We start from the raw sequence: 26,278 nt of genomic DNA, 5'->3' as shown, positions 1-26,278 counted from the left end.
CCAAATATCAGTTTCCTTATCTCGAAAACATAACATTTCTTGGTATAAGGAGGATTAAATGAGAAAACATTTCAAAAATCATCACTTTCTGAACAATTACTGGTGGAATCCTCACACCTGCACCAAAAATGCACCGTTGAGGCACCTGAGTGGCGAAGCCTGTTAAGAATCTAACTCGGTTTTGGGCTCAAGTCGTGACTCAACCTCGTGATCTCAGAATCCAGAGATCCAACCCCGGGTGGAGCCTCACAGCAGGCTCTGTGCTCAGTACGGAGTCTGCTTCACTCTTCCCCTCACCCTCTCTCCCACCCTCGATTCTTCCCCTGGCTCCCACTCTCTTTATCTCAAATACATACCGACATACATAAAACCTTCAAAAATATGTATCTTTAAGATTAAAGAAATTTTGAATGTTTTGAGCATTGATTTTTTTTTCAAATTTGGTGATTTATTTAGCGTGTTTATGACTATTCAGATCAATTAACATATACCTTTTTATTGTAGCAAGAACACAACAGGAGACATACTTCCTCGATTTCTAAGTGCAAAATACAGTGTTGTTAACTACAGGCACAACGCTGGACAGCAGATCTCTAGAACTTATTTATCTGGCATATACTCACTGAACAGCTCTTCCCCATTCCCCTCCCCCCAGCCATGGCACCTGCCATTCTACTCTCTGTTTCTGAGAGTTCGACCATTTTGGACAGCTCATGTATAAGTGGAATCAAAACAGTCTTTGTCTTTCTGTGACCGTCTTATTTTACCTAGTATAACGTCTTCCAAGTTCATCTATTTCATTGCATAGGGTAGCATTTTCTTCTTTTTGAAGCGTGAATAATGTGCCACATTTGCTTTATCCACTCATCTGTTGTGAACATTTCAGTTGTTTCCATGTTTTGATCATTATGACTAATACTACAACAAACATGAGGGTCCAAATGTCTTTCTGAGACCCCAATTTCCATTCTTCGAGGTATATACCTAGATGTAAGAATGATGGATCCACTGATATTTTTATTTTTGTTTTTTGGGAAACCTCCATATTGTTTTCCATGGTGGCTACACCCATGTTGTATTCCCAATGATAGTGTACAAGGGATCCCATTTCTCCACATCTTCACCAACACTTGAATCTTTTCTTTCTTTGTTTTAGCCCCTCTAAGAGGTATGAGGTGATACCTCATTGTGGTCTTGAATTGCATTTTCCCAATGATTTCTGATGTTAAATTCTTTTCATGTACCTGTTGGCCATTCATATGCTTTTTGGAGAAATGTAAATATATTAAGATTTCTGCCTGCTTTGTAATCAAGTTTTTTTTTTTTTTTTTTTGGTTGGTTTTTATTTTATGTTATTTCCTGTGAAGTTGTAGAAGTTCCTTATATATTTTAGGATATTAACTCCTTGTCAGATATATAGTTTGAAAGTGTATTTTCCCATATTATAAATTGCCTTTTCATTTTGTTGATTGCTTTCTTTGCTGTGTAGAAGCTTTTTATTTTATTTTATTTTTGAAGCTTTTTAGTTTGATGTAATTCCACCTGTCTGTTTCTGCTTTTGTTGCCTGTGCTTATTGAATCACATCCAAGAAATTATGGCCCTGACCAATGTTATGAAATTTTCACCAATGTTTTCTAGGAGTCATAAAGTTTTGCATCTTACATTTAGGTCATTAGTCCATTGTGTTTTTATTTTTATATATAGTGGAAGATAAGAAATCAATCTCATTCTTGTGCATGTGGCTATACACTTTTCCCATCATCATGTACTGAAAGGTTATCCTTTCCTCATTGTGTGGTCTTGACACACTTGTTGAAGATGATTTGATAATTATGTGTGGGGTGTTTTTTTGGTTTTTGTTGTTGTTGTTTTTAGTTTTCCATTTTGCTCCATTGGTCTGTCTTTATGGCAATTGGCATGCTATTTTGATTGCTATAGCTTTGTAACATGTTTGGAAATCAGGAAGTATGAGGAGCCTCCATCTTTATTCTTCTTTCTCAAAATTGTTTTGACTAGTCAAGGTTTTCCATGATTTCATATGAATTTTAGTTTTTTTTTTAATTTATATAAAAAAATGTCTATTTATAGGTATTGCTGTGAATCTGTAGATTACTTTGGGTAGTATAAACATTTTAATTATATTGTCTTCCAATCGATAAACATAGGATGTATTTGCATTTATTTATGTCTTCTTTAACTTCTTTCATAAATATTTTATAGATTTCAGTGTACAAACCTTTCACTTCCTCGGGCATTTTATTCTTTTTAAGCTATTTTAAGTGGGATTCTTTCCCAATTTCCATTTTGGATAGTTTGTGTTAGTGTACAGAAACACACTGATTTTTGTATATTTATTTTAGTGCCCTGCAATTTTACTGAATTTTTAAAGTGTTTATGTATGTGTGTGTAATATTTAGAGTTTTCTACATATAACCTTATATCATTGGTGAACAGAGAGAATTTCACTTCTTTCTTGGGATGCCTGGGTGACTCAGCAGTTGAGCATCTGCCTTCTGCTCAGGGCATGATCCTGGGGTCCTGAGATTGAGTCCCACATTGGGCTCCTTGCATGAAGCCTGCTAATCCCTCTGCCTGTGTCTCTGCCTCTCTCTCTCTCTCTTTCATGAATAAATAAATGAAGTCTTTTTTTTTTTTTTTTTACTTCTTTCTGTTTAGGGTGACTTTTTTTTAAAGATTTTATTTATTTATTCATGAGAGACAGAGAGAGATAGAGATAGAGATAGAGAGAGAGAGAGAGAGAGAGAGAGAAGCAGGGACACAGGCAGAGGGAGAAGCAGGCTCCATGCAAGGAGCCCAATGTGGGACTCGATCCCAGGACTCCAGGATCACACCCTGAGCTGAAGGCAGGCACTAAACCACTGAGCTACCCAGGGATCCCCTCTGTTTAGAGTGAATTTTATTTCTTTTTCCTACCTTGGTCTATCCAGGACTTCCAGAACTATATTGAATATAAGTAGTAAGAAAGGCATCCTTTCTTGTTCCTGATGTTAGAGGAAAGGTTTCAATTTTTACTGTTTAATATGACATTGACTCTGAACTTTTCATATATGGATTTAATTATGTTGAGGTAATTTTTTTCTAATCTTTTTGTGTTTTGGAGTGTTTTTATCATGACAGTGTGTAGAATATTGTCAAATGCTATTTCAGCATCTTATTGAGATGATCATGAGATTTTAAAACTTTATATTTTTAATATGTTGTATCACATTAATTGATTTTCTTATGTTGAAATATTCTTGCATCCCAGTGTTAAATCCCACTTGGTCACATGTTTGATCCTTTTAATGTGCTGCTGAATTTAATGTACTGCTATTTTTTTTTTTTTTTGAGGATTTTTGCATCATTGCTCATCTGGGATATGGACCTGTAATTTCCTTTTCTTATACTGCCTTCTTCTGACTTTGGTATCTGAGTAATGTTGTCTGTATAAAATGTGGTTGACAGTGTTCCCTCTTCTTAATTTTTTGCAAGAGTTTGAAAAACAGAGAACAATTAGTGTTAATTCTTCTTTAAGATTTTGGTAGAAAGAGATGCCTGGGTGGCTCAGTGGTTGAGCACCTGCCTTCTGTCCAGGGTGTGATCCCCAGGTCTCAGGATCGAGTCCCACATGGGGATCCTGGCATGGAGCCTGCTTCTCCCTCTGCCTGTGTCTCTGCCTCTCTCTGTGTCTCTCATGAGTAAATAAATAAATAAAATCTTAAAAAATATCTTGGTAGAAATAGTGACATCCTCTGGTGTTGGATTTGTTCATTGTTGTTTTTCTTGAGACATTTTTGTTCACTGATTCAATATTTTTATTAATTACAGGTCTGTTCCAATTTTCTATTTTTGCATAATTAAGTATTAATAGGTTGTATATTTTTAGGAATTTATCCCTTTCTTTCTATAGAATCAGTTGTAATATTTCTTCCTTCATTTCTAATTTTTTATATCTGAGTCTTCTCTTTTTTTTCTTGTTTAGTCTAGCTACAGGTTTGTCATTTTGTCCATCTTTTCAAATATCCAACTCTTAATTTCATTGATTTTTAAATATTTTTTATTTTTTTTAAAGATTCTATTTATTTATGAGAGACACAGAGTGAGAGAGAGAGGCAGAGACACAGGCAGAGGGAGAAGCAGGCTCCATGAAGGGAGCCTGACAGTGGGATTTGATCCCAGGACCCCAGGATCACGCCCTGAGCCAAAGTCAGACACTCAACTGCTGAGCCACCCAGGCATCCTTTAAATTTTCTATTATCTATTTTATTTATCCTTTGATATTTATTTCCTTCCATTTGCTAATTTTGATTTTTTTCCTTCCTATTTTTTTAGTCCCTTAAGGTGTGAAGTTAGGTTGTTTATTTGAGATATTGCTGCTTTTTAAATGTAGACATTTATTGCTATAATCTTTCCTCTTAGTACTGCTTTTGCTGCATCCTTTAAGTTCTGGTATGCCATGTTTGGTTTTCATTTGTCTCAATATATTTCTAATATTTCTTTGGGTTTCAGGTTTTACCCATTGATTGTTCAAGAATGTGTTGTTTAATTTCCACATATTCATACATTTTCCAGCTTTTCTACTATTACTTATTTCAAGTTTCATTCCGTTATGGCCTGAGAGGATATGATACAGTCTATTTAAATGTGTAAAGACTAGTTTTGTGACCTAATATGTGCTCTCTTCTGGAGACTATCCTATGCATAAGTGAGATGAATATGTATTCCCCTGCTACTGGGTGGAATGTTCTGCAATAGCTCCAGTTGGTCTATAGGATTTTTCAAGTCTACTGTTTCCTTATTAATTTACTGTCTGCGTATTTTCTCCATTCTTGAACATGTGGTACTGAAGTCTTCTATTATTATTGTATTCCTATCAATTAGTTCTTTCAGTTCTGTCAATGTTCACTTCATGTATTTGAGTACTCTAATGTTGGGTGCATATATACTTATAATTGTTATATTTATCTGATGAATTAGAACTTTTGTCATAAAGTCACCTTCTTTTTCCCTTGTGACATTTTTTGGCTTAAAATCTATTTTGTGTAACCTAAATATTGCCATCACTTTGTACTCTCTGGTCTTATGCCGGTGGAATACTAACTAGACAGATTTTTTTTTTTTAAGAATCTATAATTACTTTCCCTATCTGTTTTCTGACTTACCGCGAGGTTGGATGTTGGAGGATACTCCATTCCTTTCCCTCTCTCGGGAGAGCAGCTTGAGGTTCTATACCTTTTCCCAGTTTCCCAGAGCAATGCCAGCTGCAGCAAGCTGTCCTTTACTTTCTTTTGTTCTTAGCTGCCCCCAGGCATACAAACTATGCCAGTCCTGTCAGCAGTCTGGATAAGGTAAAACAGAAACTACAGCCTTGGGCATTGGAGTCAAGCTCCACTCTTTCTCCTCAAGGAAGAAGTCACAGGCAAGCTGATTTCTCTCAGTACAAAGTTGTGTGGGCTTGTGATAGGGAAATAGGTAAAATCAAATTACTCTTTTTATCTCTTATGTGAGACTATTCACAGTCAACTTTGTGCTACCTGAGGGTACTGTGACCTATTAATAGGAATCTGAATTTCTCCAAAAGTTATTTTGGCCTGTAGATTGTTGTTACATTAGTACTTCGGGGGGTGGGGATGGGAAGAGGACTAAGACTTTCCATGCCATCATCTTGGATTACTTTTTGCCTAAAAAATTGCATTTGGATCATTCATTATCTTCATTTTCCATATTTAGTACAGTCCATGAAAATAATCTTATGGGAGAAAGATGGCAAATAACTTATATCCCATGTACCATTCCAGTCAGTAGTTGTTGTCCACCAGAGCAGGAAAAGGAAGATCACAGTGAGTGAGCAACGGCTGCCATGGTCATAGGATAGGGAGATCTTAGCATGCATGTCAGACACATGCTATTGCTCTAAAGAAATGCGGCCTACCAATGTCTCTTACTAAGCAACAATAAGGATTACAAACAACAATATTTTGATCGTAACATCTGGCTGATACTGAACACCCACTGTGTTGATTAGCACCCCAGTGAGGATTAAGAAAGCTACGTCACATATACTATCTGCCTCATTCAGTTTTCAGTACAAATTAGAAACTGTTACAGTCATTACTCTTGAGTTATCCGAAGTTTAGAAAGGTTAGGTAATTATCAAAGTCGCAAGCCTAGCAAGATTCAAATCCAGGTTTGTTTTATGACACACACCATATCACCTGCCAAATAACAGCATACACTGAAAACGGTGTTTCACAATTTTTAAAGGACTTTCTCATAACCCACCTCATTTGTCATGTAAGAGATCTGTAATAGGGTTGTGGTTGACAGGATAGATGATACCACTCATCTGACTTGTCAAAGGAGATCAAAGGCTTTTCTTCAATTGATATACACACTGCCTGAACCAGAAGCAACCTGATATAATGGAAAGAGTCAGAACTCAGACATGTTATTAACTTACTTACCCATTCATCTTCCATGCAAATATACTTTCACTGTCTTCCGTGTCACAAGCACTGAGCTTTAATTCTCATTTTGCCTCTTCATGTCTTTAGAATATTGTGTAGTTTACTGCCTCATGATTTCCTAATATCAGAGCAAGGGATACCCTACCTACTCAAACAGATCCTGATGCAAATTCTCACTAATGCATGATTCACTCATTAGAAAAATATCCCATATACACAGTTGCCATTATCACTCTAATAATCTTTTAATTTTAAAATTGTGGACCAAAGAAACCCACACTATGTAGTTCTCATTATTTGCCCAATAATAATGTAAGTATTTTAGAAACAAAGAATGCATTTAATCCCCATAATAACACTGCAATGTAGTTACTATCATCGTCACCATTTTTCTCTTTTTTGCAGTTTTACAACTGAAACACAGAGAAGTTAAGTGACTTTCTCAAGATTACATACTCTAGAAGTGATAGAGTCTGGATTCTAACCCAGAGATTATTTCCAAACCATGCTCGGACCCATGATTTATGGTGCATCATAATGTTCAGAAGGTCAGATTAAACGGAATAATAAATGCACACACCTAAGAAGGAGTTTAAGACATAGTCTATATTCAATATGTTAGTATCCTTCCCTTGTGAGCCTAGGTTTTATAACTGCAAAGCTGTGGTGCTGTCACTGTGCCACACTGCCTCTTTAAATAGTGACAGAAAGGAATGCTGTGTCAGAGGAATTCTAAACAAAGGATTCTGTAATTCATATCACAAAAATAGTCAAGGAGAGAATATGGTTTCCTGCAAGAAAAAATTCCCTGGAGCTTTTTCTCCCTCTCCAGTCTGCATTTTTATAATATCAGGTCATTGAGTATGATTTTAGTGACTCATGTTCATACACAATTTCAAACCTAGGTAGTTAATGAGACAATAAATTATTTAGCTGAAAAGAAAAAGCAATATAGATTCCCATTCTGCAGGGAAGCATCTTGGAAATAAGAAAAACTTCGCTATAAGAATTTGTCTTTTCCTTCCAGTTAATTGACTATTTATTCAGAAGGTTTTTGAATTCAGAATGCATAAAAATGTATGTATGTGTATAATAATTGGCCTCACTCTTTGAGGACTAAGGTAATTCACACTTTCTTTACTCCTCCATCCATCCATCCATCCATCCATCCATCCATCCATCCATTCATTGAATAATGTATTGGGTCAGGGTAGGCTTCCTTCACTATCATTTGCCTAAACTCTATTTCCTTAGGAAACAAAAAGCTGACAATTGTAACATAATTCCAAGAGCTCTAGAATATTCTGACTGCTCCAGGATATAAGCCACATTTAGCAATTCAAGAATAAGACCAGATCACATCAGTAAGGTCAGTAAGAAGCAATACTTCTTTTTCTATTGTGTTCCTTAAATGGGTAACAAATTGAAAGCTACCGTGTCATTCATGAAAATGGAATCAGAGACTGCCTAATTCTTCTAAAACATATCTTGAAAGAACCATAATGTTTCATTTTTCTGATTTTCCCTACCAAGAAAATCAATTAGAAATACTATTCTCTTCCATGTAAGCTAAAAGCTCCCCCTACTGTTGAAGAAACTCTTAAAAAAAAATAACCTTCAATTTTTCTTGTTGATCAAATCAAATAACCAAGGCTTTGTTCCACAAATAGGACGAAAATAGAAGGGAAAGTAGAGTGATGGTGGTGGCGAGAGGGAGGGGGGATGCAAAGGTCAACCTCCATGTCAGTCAAAGATCATATAGATTGAATATGAGAAAGATGCTGTAATATTTTGTTCCCTCAGTCAGTCTCATTTCATATATGTCACAAACAGTGTGACCATTTTATCATCCTACATAGGATCTCAGGTTTCAAGATAGCTTCTTTCTATAATATATCTCTCCAGTGAAAGTCAATTAGTTCCTCAGATGTTGCACACAAGAATTAAATGATTTGTTCTAAATGCTACAGGAAAAAAACTAACATATTTTGGACTTAATGAGCAGAGGAACATCTCACGTTCAGTCAGATTATGAGTCCTGGAAGACAGATAGCATTAGTAGAACCCAGGGAACCCCTTACGAAGGAGTTACATTTCTTAGCCCGGGTCTGTGACAATGACTGGAGTGCAACTGGTTTATTGGGTAAGAATCCAGTAGCAAGAGAAGAGAGGGGGATAAGGAAGGAAGAAAGCCAGTGAAGCTTGCCTTATGAAAGATTATTGCTGTTGGTGAATGAGGTATGGTCATGCTAGCGAGCTCCGACGGATGTAGCACACGCCTCAGAGTTACCCTCTTGGGGGCAAGGAAGCCAACTCTCTCTGCAATGGGTTGGTGGCTCCTACATGACTCAGGCCCTTAATTGTATGACACTCCAAACATGACTGGAGCAGGTATGCATGTGCACCTGGCCAGAAATAAAGCCCCCGGAGAGCCACAGGTGTCTGCTGTAGGTGGCCCTGTGGTACACAGACGTGAGTTTGATGGAGTGTCAGCCACCTCTGGGTTAAATGACACAGCAGATTATTGAAAAAAACCTTTTACTCTTTCTACATTAAATCATACTTATGGCAAATCGAGAATGTCTTTGGAGCTCTTAACGATTTGTTCACCTGAACCTGGAGGTTTATAGTCCGTATCACATAGGCAGTGAGGCTTACCAGGAAGCTTTGCAGACTATGGACTGGGGCACGTGGAGGTTCAGTAACTCAGAGCAGAAATATTTTGAATAGTAACAGCCAGAAGGCTCTTTGGTTGTCATTACACTGTTGTTTTTGTTTTTTGTTTTTTTCTTTTTTTGCATCTGGGAGGTAATTGTTTACATTCCTCTGGCCATTGCTACACCGATCAGATTGAGCCTTTGGACATTTTAGCTACACAAACAACTCCAGCAAAGGTACAATTTCCACTTGAACTTATCTATAGCCTTTAACAATGTTACATTCTAATTGGAATTAAAGGGAAGAAAACAGCTCCTACCAACCAGGCATATCTGCTTCTCAAAATTATCCTTGAAGGAGAGTTTATCATTGAAAGTAAGAGAGGTTACTGACATTGTCTATTATGAATTTTAATTAGGTCATCTCTCCTTTATCCAAAAGTCAATCTTACTAACGCTTTATTTAACATGTAATGGGAAGCTTTTTATTAACAGTGTCTGCTAGAGAACAAATAACTCAAAGTGGTGATAGTAAGTTATTTTAAACCATGTGACTTGTACCATAATAGACTATTTTAAATACAATAAGCAATGCAATTTTGTCTAGAACTGAAATATTAGCAGTTGTTGTGTAGGTGGTATGCTGTATATATTTGACAATATAAGGGAAATTCAAAAATTCTTTATGGATTCTTAAATAAAACATTCCAATCCCAGACATAGGACTTACTTGAATATGTTGATTCAAGAATGTACAAGAAGTATTTGTGGTTATATATTTTATTCAAATATCATGAGTTCAAACATTAGCAAAAATGATGCTTTTTTTTTTTTTTTTTAAGAAAAACATCATTGGAATGATTCCACTTCCATATCTTGTTCCAATGTATGTATTTGGTGGGGGAGGAGGGTGGATTCCTGATTGCACCAAGCAATTCTCTGATACCAGCTTGGTTCCTAGGATTCAACTCAATTCTGATATCTACCAGGATATAGCATCAGATTCCACATGTCAAGGTCTGAGTCCCACAAGAGTGCCCCCAGCCACACACACACACACACACACACACACACACACACTTCAGATTATCACTTCCAAGCCCAGGTTGTTACTTGTGCTTCTGACCAACTGCCTATAGATCAGAAGTTCCATTGACCTCTCCTTGGTTGGATTAATTTGTCAGAGTGGCTCACAAAACTCACAGGAACATTTTACTTACTAAATCACCAGTTCATTATAAAAAGATGTAACTCAGTAACAGCCAGGGGGAAGAAACGCTTAGGACAGGGTACAGGAAAGGGTTACACGTTTCCATGCTCATATCCATTTGTTCAACAACCCAGATACTCTCCACCTTCTGTCCTTTTGGGTTTTTATGAGACTTCATTACATAGGCATGACTGATCAAAACATTGGCCGTTGGTGATGGATTCAATCCAGAGCCCCTCTTTCCTGCTAGGTCAGGAGACTGGAACTGAGAGCTCCAATCCTCCAGTTCTGATGGCAACTAGTTTCCATCCTTGAGTGAGGTGATGTAGGCCCCTTGTCTCTGTACTCCTAAGTATAAAATTAAAATCCATTTGCTACAGATTTCGTTCCTTAGAGAATTCAGCCTGTGAAAAAAAGTGAACATTTAAAATTTTTATAAGCAGCAATTTATAAATATTGCCCATATTTTCCTTTGCACATGTTAATAATAGTTATGTGACCTAGTCATAGAGGGTGAGGAGCTTAAACACAAGCATTTGGGGGTATGATGTGGAGCGAAGAGAGTTTAAATTTTCAATCACAATACTACCGTATCCTAGTTCTTTAATATTGCAGAAAATAATGTTTTGAGGCACAGTTTTTAGCTATTAGAGTTGATAATCTGAATGTTTCAGATAAAGATGGTTATTCAACTAAGATTTGTGATTTCCCGTCCATAGCATGTAGTTGTTGATGAGTGGCCACTCACTAAGGCCTACATTTCTTAGAATTCCTTGAATCTAGGTACAACCACATGACTCATTCTCTTTATTTTAGAATGGAGAGAAATGCATGTCATTTTCAGATCAGTTTGCTGAAGCAGGACAACTGCACTATCACTTTCACCTACCATTAGTTGGATGCTGTGGGCCCAGTGAACAGCAGAACAATAGAATAGAAGGAACCTAGGTACCTCCGTCACTTTGTAGAGGGAAGACTCACTCAGATTATCTGCATGAGGCACCTGGGTGGCTCATTGGGTTGGGCAGCCAACTCTTGATTTCAGCTCATGTCATGATCTCAGGGTCTTGAGATAGAGCCCCACATCCAGCTCTCAGCGAAGAGTCTACTTGAGTATTCTCTCCCTCCCTCTCTTTCTGCCCCTTCCCCCACTCAAGCCACCCTCCTCGAGATAAGTAAATATATTTATTTTTTTAAAAAGATTACCTGCAAGAAAGGACTACGTGAACTAGGAAATTTCTATGCAAAACTCCTGAATTGGCATTTCATCCACACAGCTTCTAATATTTGATAATCTTAATTTTATTTCATCTAAAATAAATTGCACATTTTATTTTGTGAAATTCTGAAGGAGTAAGTTGTTGAAATCACAGTAGTACAAAATGACATCGGTGAAGCTAATATAGATAATGAGGACGCGTAAATAAATAGGTAGATAGATAGATAGATAATGCCAGAATAAGGCACCAGAGGTTTTTTTTTTTTTTTAATTTTTTTAAAAAATGAAAGCATGTATGTCTTACTGTGATTTGCCTCAGATGTCTCTTCTAAAGATATTTTTTCACAGGTTAATTTTTTTAAAGAGTATGACAAAAAAACGGGGAAACTGGGTGGCTCAGCCAGTGGTTTAATGTCTGCCTTTGGTTCAGATTATGATCCCGGGGTCTTAGGATCAAGGCCCGCACTAGGCTCCCCCTGGGGAGCCTGCTTCTCTCTCTCCTGATATCTCTGCCTTTCTCTCTGTGTCTCTCATGAACAAATTAATTAAATCTTTTAAAAATAATATGACAAAAAAAACATAATTCCTTCAATGAGAGTTTGAAAAATAGAGTAACATATATTAAGGGAGTGATAAGTATTTTTTAAAAGCTTAGGAAAATAATAAATTATTTAAAAAGTGATAAAATGAATAAAAGTTGTTTTATGGTATTTTGTTACTTCTATTTAGAATTGGAAATAGTTTTTTTTTTTTCTATTTTCCTCCACATTTATTGATTTAGGGCAATATTAACATAATCAACTGTGGGCTTTTCTGCACACATTACGCATATAAATGGCATATTATTTAGTGTGTTGCATGGTTAGTATTCTACATCTTTTATTCAGGTAAAAAAGAACTATTAGCTCTGCTTCCCTTATCAATTTAGTGTGAGATGTTTTAAATTGTAACACAGACCCAATTTGAATCCAAATCATGGAGTAGTCTAAAATGATATCATACAGTAAGAATAATAAAGGTAAAAACAATTATTAATAATATGATGTTATTCTATTAATGTGGTTAAGAATATTTACAGGTTCAGATCACCATCCTTTGAAATATATTAAACCATGGAACAATTGTATTGAAATTTTTCTGATATTTTACCTCCATTTTCTTGTTAAAGATTTTATTTACTTATTTGAGAGAGAGAGAGAGAGAGAGAGAAAGAGCAGAGAGGAGAGGCAGAGGAAGAGGGAGAAGCAGACTCCTTGTTGAGCATGGAGCCCAGTGAAGGACTGGATCCCAGGACCCTGAGATCATGACCTGAGCTGAAGACAAATGCTTAACCAACTGAGCCACCTGGGCATCCCTCATCTTTTTTTAAAGAATAATATAGAGTAAGATTTTTTACTATTTAAGTAGCAAATACATATGGAACTGGAGGATCAAAAAGTAAGTCTTGACTAAAATATTAAGTTGAATGATGTTAGATACCAAAAGTGAGCTAGAATCACTGCAAAGAAATTTCAAATTAAGTGAATTTTATTTAGATGACTAACCCACTTTAGGAGGATAAAAAGCTCAAGCTTTTGGAAATAAATGGAGTAGTTATTTGTGAAACATATTACTTTGGGGGAACAATGAGTGTCACTATAGTACTCCACAGTAGGGGAACCCAAAAGTGAGAAGGGAGGAAGATAGAATTGAAATTGGAATTGGAGATACAAGTGTAAACTCATGGTTTTCAATAGATAGCCAAATGATAGATAGATAGATAGATAGATAGATAGATAGATAGATAGATATAGGAAAAACACATAATGTAAATCTGTGTGTGTGCACATGCGTGTGTGCATGTCCTAGTGATGTCTTTTGAAAAAATGAGAACTGGGAGCATGACAAAAACTGAGAATTTGGATACTAATTCCATTCTTCCATAAAGGAATCAAAGTTTCTTAAGAAAGATGGAAAGACGGTTATAAGTAGTTGTAGTGACAAATAAATATATATATTTATGTATATATGTCAAGGAAAAACATGTTCTTTCTTTTAGTAAGAGAGGATATATAAATGTAAAAAAGTTGGAATTAGAAAATCACTATATAGCAATTATGAAAAAATGATTAATTTTGTCATAGAATACCAATGGATGTATAGACTCCAATTCCAATTTCAATGTAAAAAATGATTAATTTTGTCATAGAATACCAATGGATGTATAGACCATGGGTGGAAATTCCATTGAAAGTGCAAACTGTATAATCTCAAAATAGCTCTCCCCCAAACACTTATTAGTTACAAAGAGGCAGTTACCTTACAGTGGAAAAACTTGTCTGACTTAACCAAATCAAGTGATCAAAATTAGTTCTGCACTAATGTAACAAATCAAAGTTGTATACCACTTGAAAGGATGAAGTGATATTCTTGAAAAAAAGCATACTTGAAATATATTATGACAAATAACAGGTAAAACAAAACTTGCCAATAACTTATAAAGCCATGTTACAAAAATTAAACAGTCTTAGGGATTTTTTTTCAAACAGGAGCAACACAGAGGAAACATGACAAATAAATGGAATTCATTATCCTTGATTGGATTTTTTATATGGAGAACATTATTGGTGCAATTGGAGACATTTGAATGTGGTTGGTGGAATAGATGATAGTAATATGTCAAAGTTAATTTCCTAATATGATGGTTATAGTGTAGTTATGAAGATGGTTACACTGCAGTTATGAAGGCGAATGACATTATTTTTAACAAACAGCACTGAAGTATTACAGAAGATGGGACATCCAAATTATAAATTACTCTCAAATATTTTATCAAAATTTATTGGGAATTTATGGCCTACAGGCTTTTCAATATGCATGACCATCCAATGAATGCTTTTTAACAAATATTTCATTTATTTTTATGTCAAAATCATACCTAGGTCTATATAATCAAGCTTGTTAATAGCATTACTCAATATTATATGTTTTTATGTTACTAGAATATATTAATATTTAAAATATAGATTTTGATAATTTTCCATGTATTATGTTACTTTATATTTCAGGACTCTGTTCTTATGGATACAAATGTTCTAAGGGGTTATATCAACTGTTTAATCTTCTGTTCGTGTCAGAAATTATGCTTTGCTCCTTTTGGTGTTTTATCATCATTATTTTGTCTTAAATTCTGTGTTTTCTTTTCAGGCTTTCTTTTGGTTCATCATTTGAAATAATTTGAAATGGCTTTTCAAATCTTTCAACAACATTTAACTGTTTCCTTCTTAATTTTTAGTTCTAAACGTTCTTAACAAATTCTGCATTACCTTATATTATTTCCTAAAATTTTAAACATAACTTTAAATAGATCAATAATCACCTTAAATATAAAAGGCCTAAACATCACAAATAATATAGATTTTCACATTGGATAAAAGCAAAACCCAACTATATGCTACCTACAAAAAGCCCACATTAAATATAAAGACAGACAGTATGTAAAAATAAAAGGTACAAAATGTTTATAATAATCAAAATAAAACTGCTAATGTCAGAAAAGAAACCAGATTTATAACAAAGAATATAACCAGGGATAAAAATGGTCATTTATAAGAAAAAAAGGGATTGACTTCTCAAAAATACATAGCAATCTTTATGCACCTTATAATTAAAACTTTAAAATACATGAACAGCAACAAGAACAATAACAAAAAAGAGACAAACCAATAGAGACTTAACTGTAGAAAACAAACAGATGGCTACCAGAGGGGACATGGGTGATGGATGGGTGAGATAGGTGATGGAGATTAAGAGTAGATTTATCATGATGAATACTGAGTACTATATGGAACTGTTGAATCACTGTATTTTAACACTTAAAAATAATATAACACTGTATGTTAACTACACAAGAATTAAAATAATTCTTAAAAAGAAAGGAAAAGCTAACCCCAAAACTCCATGCAACATCAAAAATAAATATATAAATAAAAATAAAACATATGAACAAAATTGACGGAATGTCGAGGAGAAATAGATCCACAATTATAGTGTAATATTTCAACACTCTTTCTCAATATTTTATAGAACAATAAAATAGAAAACATGTAAATATATGAAAGAATTAAACATCATTATGAATCGACTTTAGTTAATTGACTTTTATAGAATACTCCAAAAAAGAAGAGCATTATACACATTGTTTCCAGATATACTCCAAAAAAGAAGAGCATTATACACATTGTTTCCAGATATACATGGAGCATTTATAAGATCAACTATATATGGGTCAAATCGTAAGCCTCAAAAAATGCTAGAAGATTCAAACAACATAGTTTTTACCTGACCACATACAATTACATTAGAAATAAGTACCAGAAACATATCTGGGAAATCCCTGATATTTGGGGAAAAAATGATGAGATTCCAACTCTCCCATAAACCGAGTAATACATTAAAAGAGAAACTAAAACGTATTTTGAGCTTAATGAAAATGAAAACCAGCATATACAAATTCAACTATATGCAACTATAGTTCTGCTTAGATATTATCAGCACTGAATGCTCATAGTAGAAAAGAAGAAATGCTTCTTAGTTTCCACCATAATAAACCAAAACAGAAAAGCAAATGAAACCCAAAGTAAAAAGAAGAAAGGAAAGAACAAAGGTCTCTGGGGAAAAAAAAAATCACACAACTACAAAATAGAAAATCAATAGAAAAACCATAAGCTGGTTCTTTGTGAAGATTTTAACAACAACAACAACAGCAAAAAAAAAGATAACTTTCTAGACAGACTAAGAAAAAGAAAAAAAAAAGAGTTGAAAAACCATAAATTAAAGAAAAAAAAATAAGAATGAGAGAGGCGATATCCCTAATAGATTCTTCCAACATTAAAAAGATAGTAAAGAAATAACATGAACACCTTATGGCAATAAATTTCACATGTTAGATGAAATGGATAGACAAAAGCTAAATAAATAGGAGAAATAAATAATTTAAATAATCTGATACCTATTCAAGAAATTTAATGTTTTTTTTTAAATCTTCCCACAAAAGAAGTTTGTCCAGAAGAAAGTATGATTCTTAAAAAGCAAGAAGAAATGAAAATAGTCTCCAGTGCATTTTTTTTTTCAGCAGCCAGGTAGCTAGAGAATATATGCGCAAGCTCACCATACTCAGTACGCTGGTTATGCTATAGCAGTGAGATGATAAATGATGCACATAGCATTCATCAATGTGGAGGAACCTCACAGCAGATATTGTGCAAAAGAAAACAGATTTTCTTCCTAAATTCGTGCAAACCACACCCAAGAGCAAACACAACGAATCCTGCAGATTGAAAGTCAGGATAATTGTTACCCATGGTTAATTAAGCTGATTGTGACACTGAAGCACAGGTATTGTGCATTTCAGTGTCAGTGTTCATTACATAGGGGTGTTCAATTTATCAAAATTAGCTGCCTAGTATATTTACGCCAAGTGCTTCTCCCTACATGAAGGTTACATTTTACTAAAAATATTTGAAAATGAAAAATGTTAGCCACTATATTAAAAAGCGACTTCAAAAACGCACTTGTTCTCCACCCTTCTGATTCATTTCCAAACATACTTATGTGTTTATCGGTAACACTTGCTCCATTGCATTGAACCATAAATCAACAAAAACTTTCTAAACAAATTAGGATTGTATTTTTCTAAAGCATAAACACACTCATATCTTTGCAAATGGGCAAAAGCATTATTAAGTTTAATCTTTTCCACAATGTGAATCATTCTTGCCTATGTCACAATTGATTAAATGATGCTCCTACTGTTACAAAAGGGTTAACTTGTTCTAAGTTTTCCTTGACTAATATGGCACACCACTACTTTTAGTCTTAGAAGAAAATAAAAACAAAAACAGAAAAAACAAAGGAGTTAAGCCGAAAAACTTACATGAATTGCAAAAATTAAGTGCAGTTAAATTTCTGATGATCTCATGCAATTGGCTTTCTTTTTGCCATGATTTTATAAAATGGTCTTAAGGAAACCATATTAATATTTTTAATTTAAATAAAAGGTGACACTGATCACCTCAAAGTTGCTAATACTCCATCAGAAGGGTAAGCTCAAAATTATTATAAAACAGTGTTTTTTCTTTCTTTTCTAATGGAAATTAACACATATGCTTTTATTTAAAATTTTATTTATTCTTCCCTTAGAACTTCATGATTCGTAATTCTAGGTTAATAATTCACTTGAAACTAAATTAAAAAGTAGATGAGGTTGGTCAAATGCTAGTTGATAAGTTACAAATATATTGAAGGAAAATAGTTAACGATGAACTGTAGGGCCACAATTTCAAGACTCCTGTCAGGTGAGAGAAATTTATAATATGCCAAAACAATGATATGCGGTTACATGCCATAAAATATATTTGTTCAATCACAACCTGGAATGAAAAAAAAAAGTGAAATTAATTATCCCCACCTTGGCGGAAATAAATAATGGAAAAACATATTGCTGAAAGACAGTAGATGTTTTTAAATCATTAATGAATGTGGGAGAGTTTGCAAATACAGCACTTCAATGTGGATGAACCACAACTCTGAAACACCAAATCTCTTTTATCCAAACATCAAATGTATTATTTTAGGAATTCCTTCCTTGTGGATATTTTGGTCCAGGGTAGAACACTTAAATTATTGATTAGGTTACTTGTAGGCTGTCATTTGCAATAGTATCATCTACAGAGAAACTATAGTGCTGTAGTCGGAGAGCCTCAAATCTCATCTTTAATGCTATCAGAACAAAGTGTACTTAGGAATCTCTACACCCAACCTCAAAGATTTATGAGCTTCCAACCCAAATACGGCATTGCACTTCAAGTATCATGGGGAATGAATCAGACAGTCGACATTATTTATTTGGGATGGCATTGGCATTGATCCACAGGTAAATAACTGGACCCCCTGAGTAAAACAGTGTTAAGTTAATACTCACATTTTAACTTTTTAAAATGTGAGTATTAGTCCAAGCTCTGGAGGAAAAAAAGTAATTTCTGAAAGGCTTCTAGAATTAAATGTTCAACTTTTGAAATAAACACGTTTGTGGTCTACTGATGTTTGTATCAATCCCGTGAATCCCTGCCATCCGAAATAGCAATCTCCATTTTACATCCATCATTTGTTGTTTCATTTAATCAGATCTTTTCGGGTGTCTTGAACCACCTGAACTCAGCTTGCCCAGAATGAGAAGGATTTCGATGAGTAACCGTAGCGAAGAATAGATTTCATTGCAATATTGATTTTCGACAGGGCCCAAGCTGAGTGAAAATATTATATGAATATAAAGCTGGTAATAATTTCAAGCAAATTGGATCCCACTAACCACTTTACAGACATTTGGCCTTCAGCATTAGCCCTGAGAGGCAGCTCGCTTGCTTACTCGCTTGTTTTCTAATACAAGTTAAGATCAGAAATCAAAAAGACCAATAAACAAAGTGTTTTGGTACTGAAAAAGCGCCCCTTATTTTTTTTATTAATTATTTTTTAAGATTTTATTTATTTATTTATTTGAGAGAGAGATGAGAGACAGAGATAACAGAGAGAGGGGAGAGCAGGTGTGGGGAGGAGAGGGACAGGCACACGCCTGGCTGAGCAGGGAGCCCAGGCCGGATCTGGGCTAGATCCCCAGACCCTGGGATCACAACCTGAGCCCAAGACAGACACATAAGCAACTGAACCACCCACGTGCCCCAAAACTGCCACTCTCAATATACGTAAAGCATTGGAAAGTAGAATTTAAAAATAAAAGATAGGGACTCCTGGGTGGCTCAGAGGTTGAGCAGCTACCTTTGGCCCAGGGCATGATCCTGGAGTCCCCGGATCGAGTCCCACATCGGGCTCCCTGCATGGAGCCTGCTTCTCCCTCTGCTTATGTCTCTGCCTCTCTCTCTCTGTCTCTCACAAATAAATAAGTAAAATCTTAAAAAAATAAAAATAAAATAAAAAATAAAAATAAAAGATAATTATAAAGTAATATGATTTTAGAAGATAAACAATTGAAATAAATTGATAAATTACAATTACAGAACATTAGTCAAGAAAGGCTTAATCATGGCATGCGAGTTTTTAGCATACTAATTAGATTTACTGCAGTACTTATGGTTCTGTATTTTGTATTGATGTGAAACAGTAAATTCTGAGCACACAAGCATAGGTGTTTGCATCTATAATTGTGAGCCTGAGAGCAATTTCATCGACAAAAAAAACAAAAACAAAAACAAAAACTCTAAATCTACCACTTGCTTGCATCAAAGTAAATCCCAGGACAAACAGAATCTCAAAAATCAGATTACATGCCTGTAAGAATATAAGGACATTTTTAAAATGAGTAATCTTAAGTAATTTTTTTAGTGAAAATTACAAAACTCTACGCCTCAATGTACACATTGATGAATTTTATTATACGTCTTTAACCCCTGGACAATAACAGCACCATTTTAAAATCAACCAGAACAACTCTCACAATAACAATAATAATTTTTCAAAAACAAATTATTGGGGTGCCTAGGTGGCACAGTTTGGTAAGCATCCAACTCTTGATTTTGGTTCAGGTCCTGATCTCAGGGTAGATGAGATCAGGCCCTGCCAGGGGCTCTGCATTCAGCAGGGAGTCTGGGCGCTCTCTCTCCCTTTGCCGCCACTCCCCTCCACCACCATGCGCACACTCTCTCTTGAAAGTATAAATAAATCTGGCAGTTTCTGTCTTGGAGGTGTGCACCCCTCGGAGGTCCTGTGAAATGCCTAACTACCTGAAGGACAGGTGCATGGGAGCTCGGGGCCCCGGGTGAGTGGGGCCCTGCAAAGGCCCTGGGCTTCCGTGCGATGTCTCTCCATGACCTTGGACTTCCCATGACCAGACACGCTGTCAGTGAAACACTGCTTAGAATTCTAGTTTACCCCACACAGAGCTCAGCGATCACCCAGGTGCGATCCTGACCCAGAAAATCTTCAAATGTAGCAAAAAGGTATTGTTTCAATCCACCGATTCCTATGAGAGATGTTTTTTTTTTAATTATTTATTTATTTTTTATTTATCTTTTTAACATAGCGAAAGACAACTGAAGTCCTGCTTCACTTAGAAATGGAATTTCCTACACAGTATTCCGTTCAGTTACATTTTGACCGTGCAGTGCAAAACATGTTAAAATTTATGTAACTGTGAAAATTTGCAAGCTTGAGGAAAAACAAAAGCCCAAACACTTTCACAAAGTAAAAAAAAAAAAAAAAAAAAAAGAAAAGAAAAGAAAAAAAGAAAAAGGTTCAGTATCGACCCCTATAAACGCATCAGTCTAGTTACCAAGCGCTTTTGTGGCCAAGAGAGGGGAAAGTCCTTATTATCCAACCAAACACTTCTTTAAACGCAGCCCGAAAGAATTCTCTAAGAGCCCAGCTAACTGCACTATAACACAGTCACTTCAAAAGTCCATTTTTCTCCTCCTTTGTTGAAGGAAAGTGTCTGGCAGATGCTCAGCTAACAATCAAATGCTGCTCCTAGACAACCCGTGGACAAGATGAAATTTTCTTTTTTAGCCAGAGACAAAATAAATATTGCAAAAATCAAAGCTCATCCTGTGATGTATGATATACTGGAACCAAAAACTTGCCTGTTCTGTCTTTATAAAATAGATCTCATCGGTCGGCTTCAGGAGCCTTCATTATCAATGAGTAAAAGAAGTTTCTCCTCGGACTGGAGAGTTAGAAAATCTCTTTTTATGGATGTGCCAATGCACCATGGCCATTTCTGCTCTGATGACAGATGGCTCCCTGGGCCTCGCGACACATGTTGCATTTGCTGATTCTCTCTAAAACACAAATGGAGTCATCTTGGGCATCCTTGGTCCATCTAGGGGGTTATTAGGATCCTGATTCAGACCTTGGCATCCAAAGTCAAATGGCTTGAGATAGGTCCTCAGCCACGAGTCCTGGCTTTGTGTCCTTGGATAAGTTATTTGATTTTCCCATGCCTCAGTTTTCTTCTTTATAAAATACTTGCTCACTTGGGGGTGGGGGCAGGTGGAGAGAATTGTGTGATCCCATACGTGTTACCTACGTGCAAAACCACCGTTTGACACGTCAGTGCTCAGCAGCTGCCAGCTGGCATCATCATCATGATGTTCAGATTTTTCTCTACTCACAAATACCATCTTTTTATTGGAATTCATATGATAATGCCTCACCTGAACGGCTGTACACCCTATCATTAATACAGCCAATGGATATATAGATCTGAGGGTGGTTTTTTTTTTTAATTTTTAAACATAGACCCAATCTCACTTTTCTAACAATTTTCTTAATTTAAATTCTTATAATTTGGATTTCAGAACCGAAAGGCATGCATGATTTGAAGGATTTGGGTACATGTGAAAAATACGCCCTCCAAAAAAATTTGTATTATTTATGCCTCTTGCCATTTATGAGAGCATCTATTTTCCAAAACAGTTTCAAATCTGCATAATATCAGGCTTGGAATTCTTTTAATAGGAAGACTTAGAAACAGATACATCATTTTTGCAGCACAAGCTGGAATTTTAAACAGAAATTTGTACTAAGATCAATGCATGTTTATTCGAGATTTGAATTTGTTAATTTTTGAACCAACAGATCATGCATTCGCCCCCCCCAACACCCTGCCAATTGTTCTACTTGGATGTTAGTACTTTTCCAACTGTTTTTAAGTTAACAAATTGAATTTGCCTTCAAACTTTTACACATTGGCTCTAAATGGAGCAGCAATTAGTTGCATATTAAGAATCACACCATTTTTTATTTGTACCGATTTACGTGAAGACCAATTTACATGAAAGAGTCTGTAAGAAAAATAAAATGTCAATGTTACGGATACAAATTAAGCATCTTACTCTACCAAGCCATTTGCTATTTGTTATGAGAGTTGCCAGGAATAAGAATGTTTCTTAAATAACTGAGAATTTCCGTCTCACATTTCAGAGTCTTGAGAACCAGAAGGGGGCCGTGATCCCCACCTTGCAGTGCCTCTTCTATTCCCCAGCCATCCCTCTTCTTCATCTCTTGGTGTTTCTCAAGGCCTCTGCCCTGCCTCTTCAACTAACTCCCCACCGCGGTCCACCCACACACTCTTCTGAAAATGGTGTTTACCTGGACCGTTACAAGGTGGGCTCATAGTCATCACATAGTCATAGTCATCACCTGTGTGACGCAAAGGAACCTACGAAGAATGACACCCGATGGAATGCTCCACATTCTTTTCCGGACAGTCTCATTTACTTTATGCTTAAATGAACTTCTCACTGTAGAACAATTTTAGATTTACAGAATGATGAGCAAAACGGTGCGGGAGTTTCCGTGTATCACACCCAATGTCTTGAATTGTCATTCTACATCAATATGGTATACGTGTTACTATTAACTATTACGGATACAGCCAACTGATCGATATTGACACATTATTATTAATCAAAGTCCCCATTTTATTCAAATGTCTTTAGTTGTTACCTGTTGTCTTTTTCTGCTCCAAGACACCATGTTATGCTCAGTCATCCTGTCAGCCAAGTTCCTCCTGGCTGTGACCTTTCTCAGATTTTCATTGCTTTTTGTCACCTAACAGGTTTGAGGAGCATAGATCAGATATTTTGCACAGTGTCCCTCAATCAGGATTTGCATGATGATCTTTTTTTCTCATGAATAGACTGAGCTTATGAGGTTTTTTGTTTTGTTTTGTTTTGTTTTTATTTTTTTTCACAACCTTACTTATGTTGTGACAACCTGAAGAAGCAGGATGGATCCCATAAACAAACAAAAAAAATTGCTCCAATATCTAGACAGATGATTTTCACACACATCAAAGGTAATAAGCAATTATCTTGGGGCACCTGGGTGGCTCAGTCGATTAAGTGTCTGACTGTTGGCTTTGGTGAGGTCATGATCTCAGGGTCCTGAGATGGAGCCCCAAATCAGGGTGAGATCCATGCTCAGCAGGGAGTGTGCCTTAGACTCTCTCTCTCTCTCTCTCTTTTTTTTTCTTTTCTTTTTTTTTTTTTTTTTTTAGTATTCATCCAGCTTGGTGTTTCCTAAAGTTTCTGGATCTGTGACTTAATGCATGTCATTAATTTTACAAGTTTCTCAGCCATCAAAATTTCAAATATATTTTTTCTAGTTTCTCTTTCTTCTCCTTCTGGTCATCTACTACATATATGTTAGACCTTTTGAAAAGCATCCCACAGTTCTTGGGTTTTGTATTATCTTTTAAAAGATTATTTTTTTTTTCTCTTTGTATTTCAGTTTGGGAAATTTTGATCAACCTACCTTTAAGCTCACTGGTTCTTTTGTAGGCCTTGTCCAGTCCATGGACTTGTATCAGACAGCTGCTGTGTTAGTACTTGTTGAGATTACTTGGCAAGTAATATTTTTTTAAGGTTCAGTATACTACCTCTAGATCCATACAGAATACTAAATGTAGATTAAACTTTTGGGGGCCATGGACTTTGTATGGTTTTCCCCTTTTTCCTGTGCACCTAAAAGAAATTTTGGTGTGTCGGAAGTGAAAAATAAGAATTCATTTATTGGCTGACTTAAAGTAGATGTAAGTATGTTGTGATTTATTTATTTGTTTATTTTTTACTTACAGATTTTCCTTGTTTATTTTATTTTATTCTTATTTTTTAAAAGATTTATTTATTCAGAGAGAGTGAGAGAGGCAGGGACACAGGCAGAGGGAGAAACGGGCTCCATGCAGGAAGCCCAACGTGGGACTCGATCCTGGGTCTCCAGGATCACACCCCAGGCTGCAGGCGGCGCTAAACCACTGCGCCACCGGGGCTGCCCCCCTTGTTTATTTTAGAGCATGAGCAGAGGGAGGAGCAGAAGGAGAGGGAAAAGTAGGCTCCCTGCTGAGTCTACTTGGATCCCAGGACCCAAGATCATGACCTGAGCCAAAGGCAGACATTTAACTAACTGGGACACCCAGACGCCCCAAGTAGGTTGTGATTTAAAAATTTTTTTAAATTATATAAGAAAAATAAAATTTGACAGCAGAATAACTATTGCAAGGTCAATGTTGGCATAATGAAATGTGTGAGCAATTCTTAGGACAAACTGAACTTTGGTTTATTTTCCAAATGAGCATAAAATCCTTAAATTCCTCATCTCCCTCCATCCTTCATAACAACACTCACTTAACACTTTTGTGATGTTGAATCATTTAATTAAAATCTGAGATAATGGATTTTGTGTGTGTGCACGTGTGTTTTATTTTACTTAATAAAAAGTAATAATACTTACTTTTAAAAAGTAAGTATTATACTTACTTACTTATACTTACTTAATAAAAAGAAATAATAAAACCACTCTAGCATGATCCTTTGCCATTCCCAATTTTCTCTACAGCAGAGCTACTAATATTTTTTAGGGGGTGGAGGGCCAAAGGGAGAGGGAGAGAGAGAATCTTAAGCAGGCTCCACACCCAGAGTGAGCCAAATGCAGGGCTCAATCTCATGACCCTGAGATCATGACCTGGGGTGAAATCAATATTTGGACACTTAACTGAGTCGCCCAGGCACCCCATCACTTATTCTGTGCACTTTTTCCACATATTTATAAACTAAAATTTTCTACTCGACCTGATTACAGGTACCCTTATGTATTCATACATGCTAAGTGTCCTTTGAAGTTCTAGGGAACGTTTCTTCCACACCAGTTCATGAAAATGTAAAGTTAGCTTTTCATAAACACTCCTGTCTCAGTGTATTTTATCAGCAAATTAACTAAATGCTGTTCTTGTAGGAAAGTTGTTTCTTACGCTGTGTCTAGAAAAGTTTGGTAAGTGACAGGCATGATATTCTTAAATGTCTGAAATTTAATCAGGTGTAAAACTGGGAATTCTGTTCTATGAACAAACATTTTCAAACACTAGACAAGAAAAAGGCAGAAGGTAAAAATGCAGAGTAGAGATGCACCAAATCCCTTCTGGCTTATTTAAGCACAACTATTAATAAATTTTGTTTAAAAAAATAAAGGAGAATGATAAAGCAGATGTAACCAGGACTGCTACACAAAAATAGTAAACTGTGGCTATTTTAATTATAACATAATGACTAGTTTGAGCAGATGGGTGACATAGATGATTTTATTTTAAGGATCACGGGCACCTAGGTAGCTCAGTCAGTTGAGCATCTGACTCGGTTTCGGCTCAGATTATGATCTCATGGGTGGTGGGATGAAGCCCCCATCAGGCTTCCCACTCAGCAGGGGGTCTGCTTGAAGACTCTCTTCCTCTGCCCCTCTCCCAACTCATGCACGTGTTCTCTCTCTCTCTCTCTAAAATAGATAAATTAATTTTTAATCTTAAAAAAATGAAAGTAAGGATCACCCTAACTGTTATTTGAGGGTAAGCTTGAGAGAAGTGAAGGGTACTGTATATGGAAGGAAGACCAACTGAGAGGGTATTAAATAATCCAGATGAAGGATAATGATGGCAGTAGGGAAGATGAGAAGGTAAGTTATTGGATTCCCATTATATTTTGGTATTCTCCATAGAGATCTTAATAGATAATATTACGGAGATAAAAGAGAAGTATTAAAGATAACTCTAAAGTTTTTGGTTTTAGAAATCAAAATGATGAAATTATCGTTAAATGAGATGGTCAAGAACGGGTGGATCACTTTTGAAGGGTAGAGAACATCATGATTTCAGTATGTGATAGCTTCCTTTTGAAATGTTTACTG

At 35.8% G+C, this 26,278-nt stretch overlaps 2 long non-coding RNA genes across 2 annotated transcripts in view; one reads left to right on the top strand and one right to left on the bottom strand.

The window, feature by feature from the left end:
- Positions 1 to 26,278, top strand: part of LOC111095663 — a 49,247-nt gene that overhangs the window by 14,182 nt on the left and 8,787 nt on the right. Inside the window, exon 3 of the long non-coding RNA XR_005358664.1 lies at positions 22,526 to 22,708. This is a non-coding gene — a long non-coding RNA (uncharacterized LOC111095663). The remainder of the gene's footprint in view (positions 1 to 22,525; positions 22,709 to 26,278) is intronic.
- On the bottom strand, positions 10,325 to 22,717 carry LOC111095662. Its single transcript, XR_005357664.1, has 2 exons — positions 22,561 to 22,717; positions 10,325 to 10,739 (listed from the first exon to the last, which is right to left on the bottom strand). It is a non-coding gene; the product is annotated as an uncharacterized LOC111095662 (long non-coding RNA).

Source organism: Canis lupus, chromosome 4, assembly GCF_011100685.1.
Source record: "Canis lupus familiaris isolate Mischka breed German Shepherd chromosome 4, alternate assembly UU_Cfam_GSD_1.0, whole genome shotgun sequence".
NCBI lineage: Eukaryota > Metazoa > Chordata > Mammalia > Carnivora > Canidae > Canis > Canis lupus.
The sequence above is the reverse complement of the archived record's forward strand: the minus strand, read 5'-3'. Positions and strand labels throughout refer to the sequence as shown.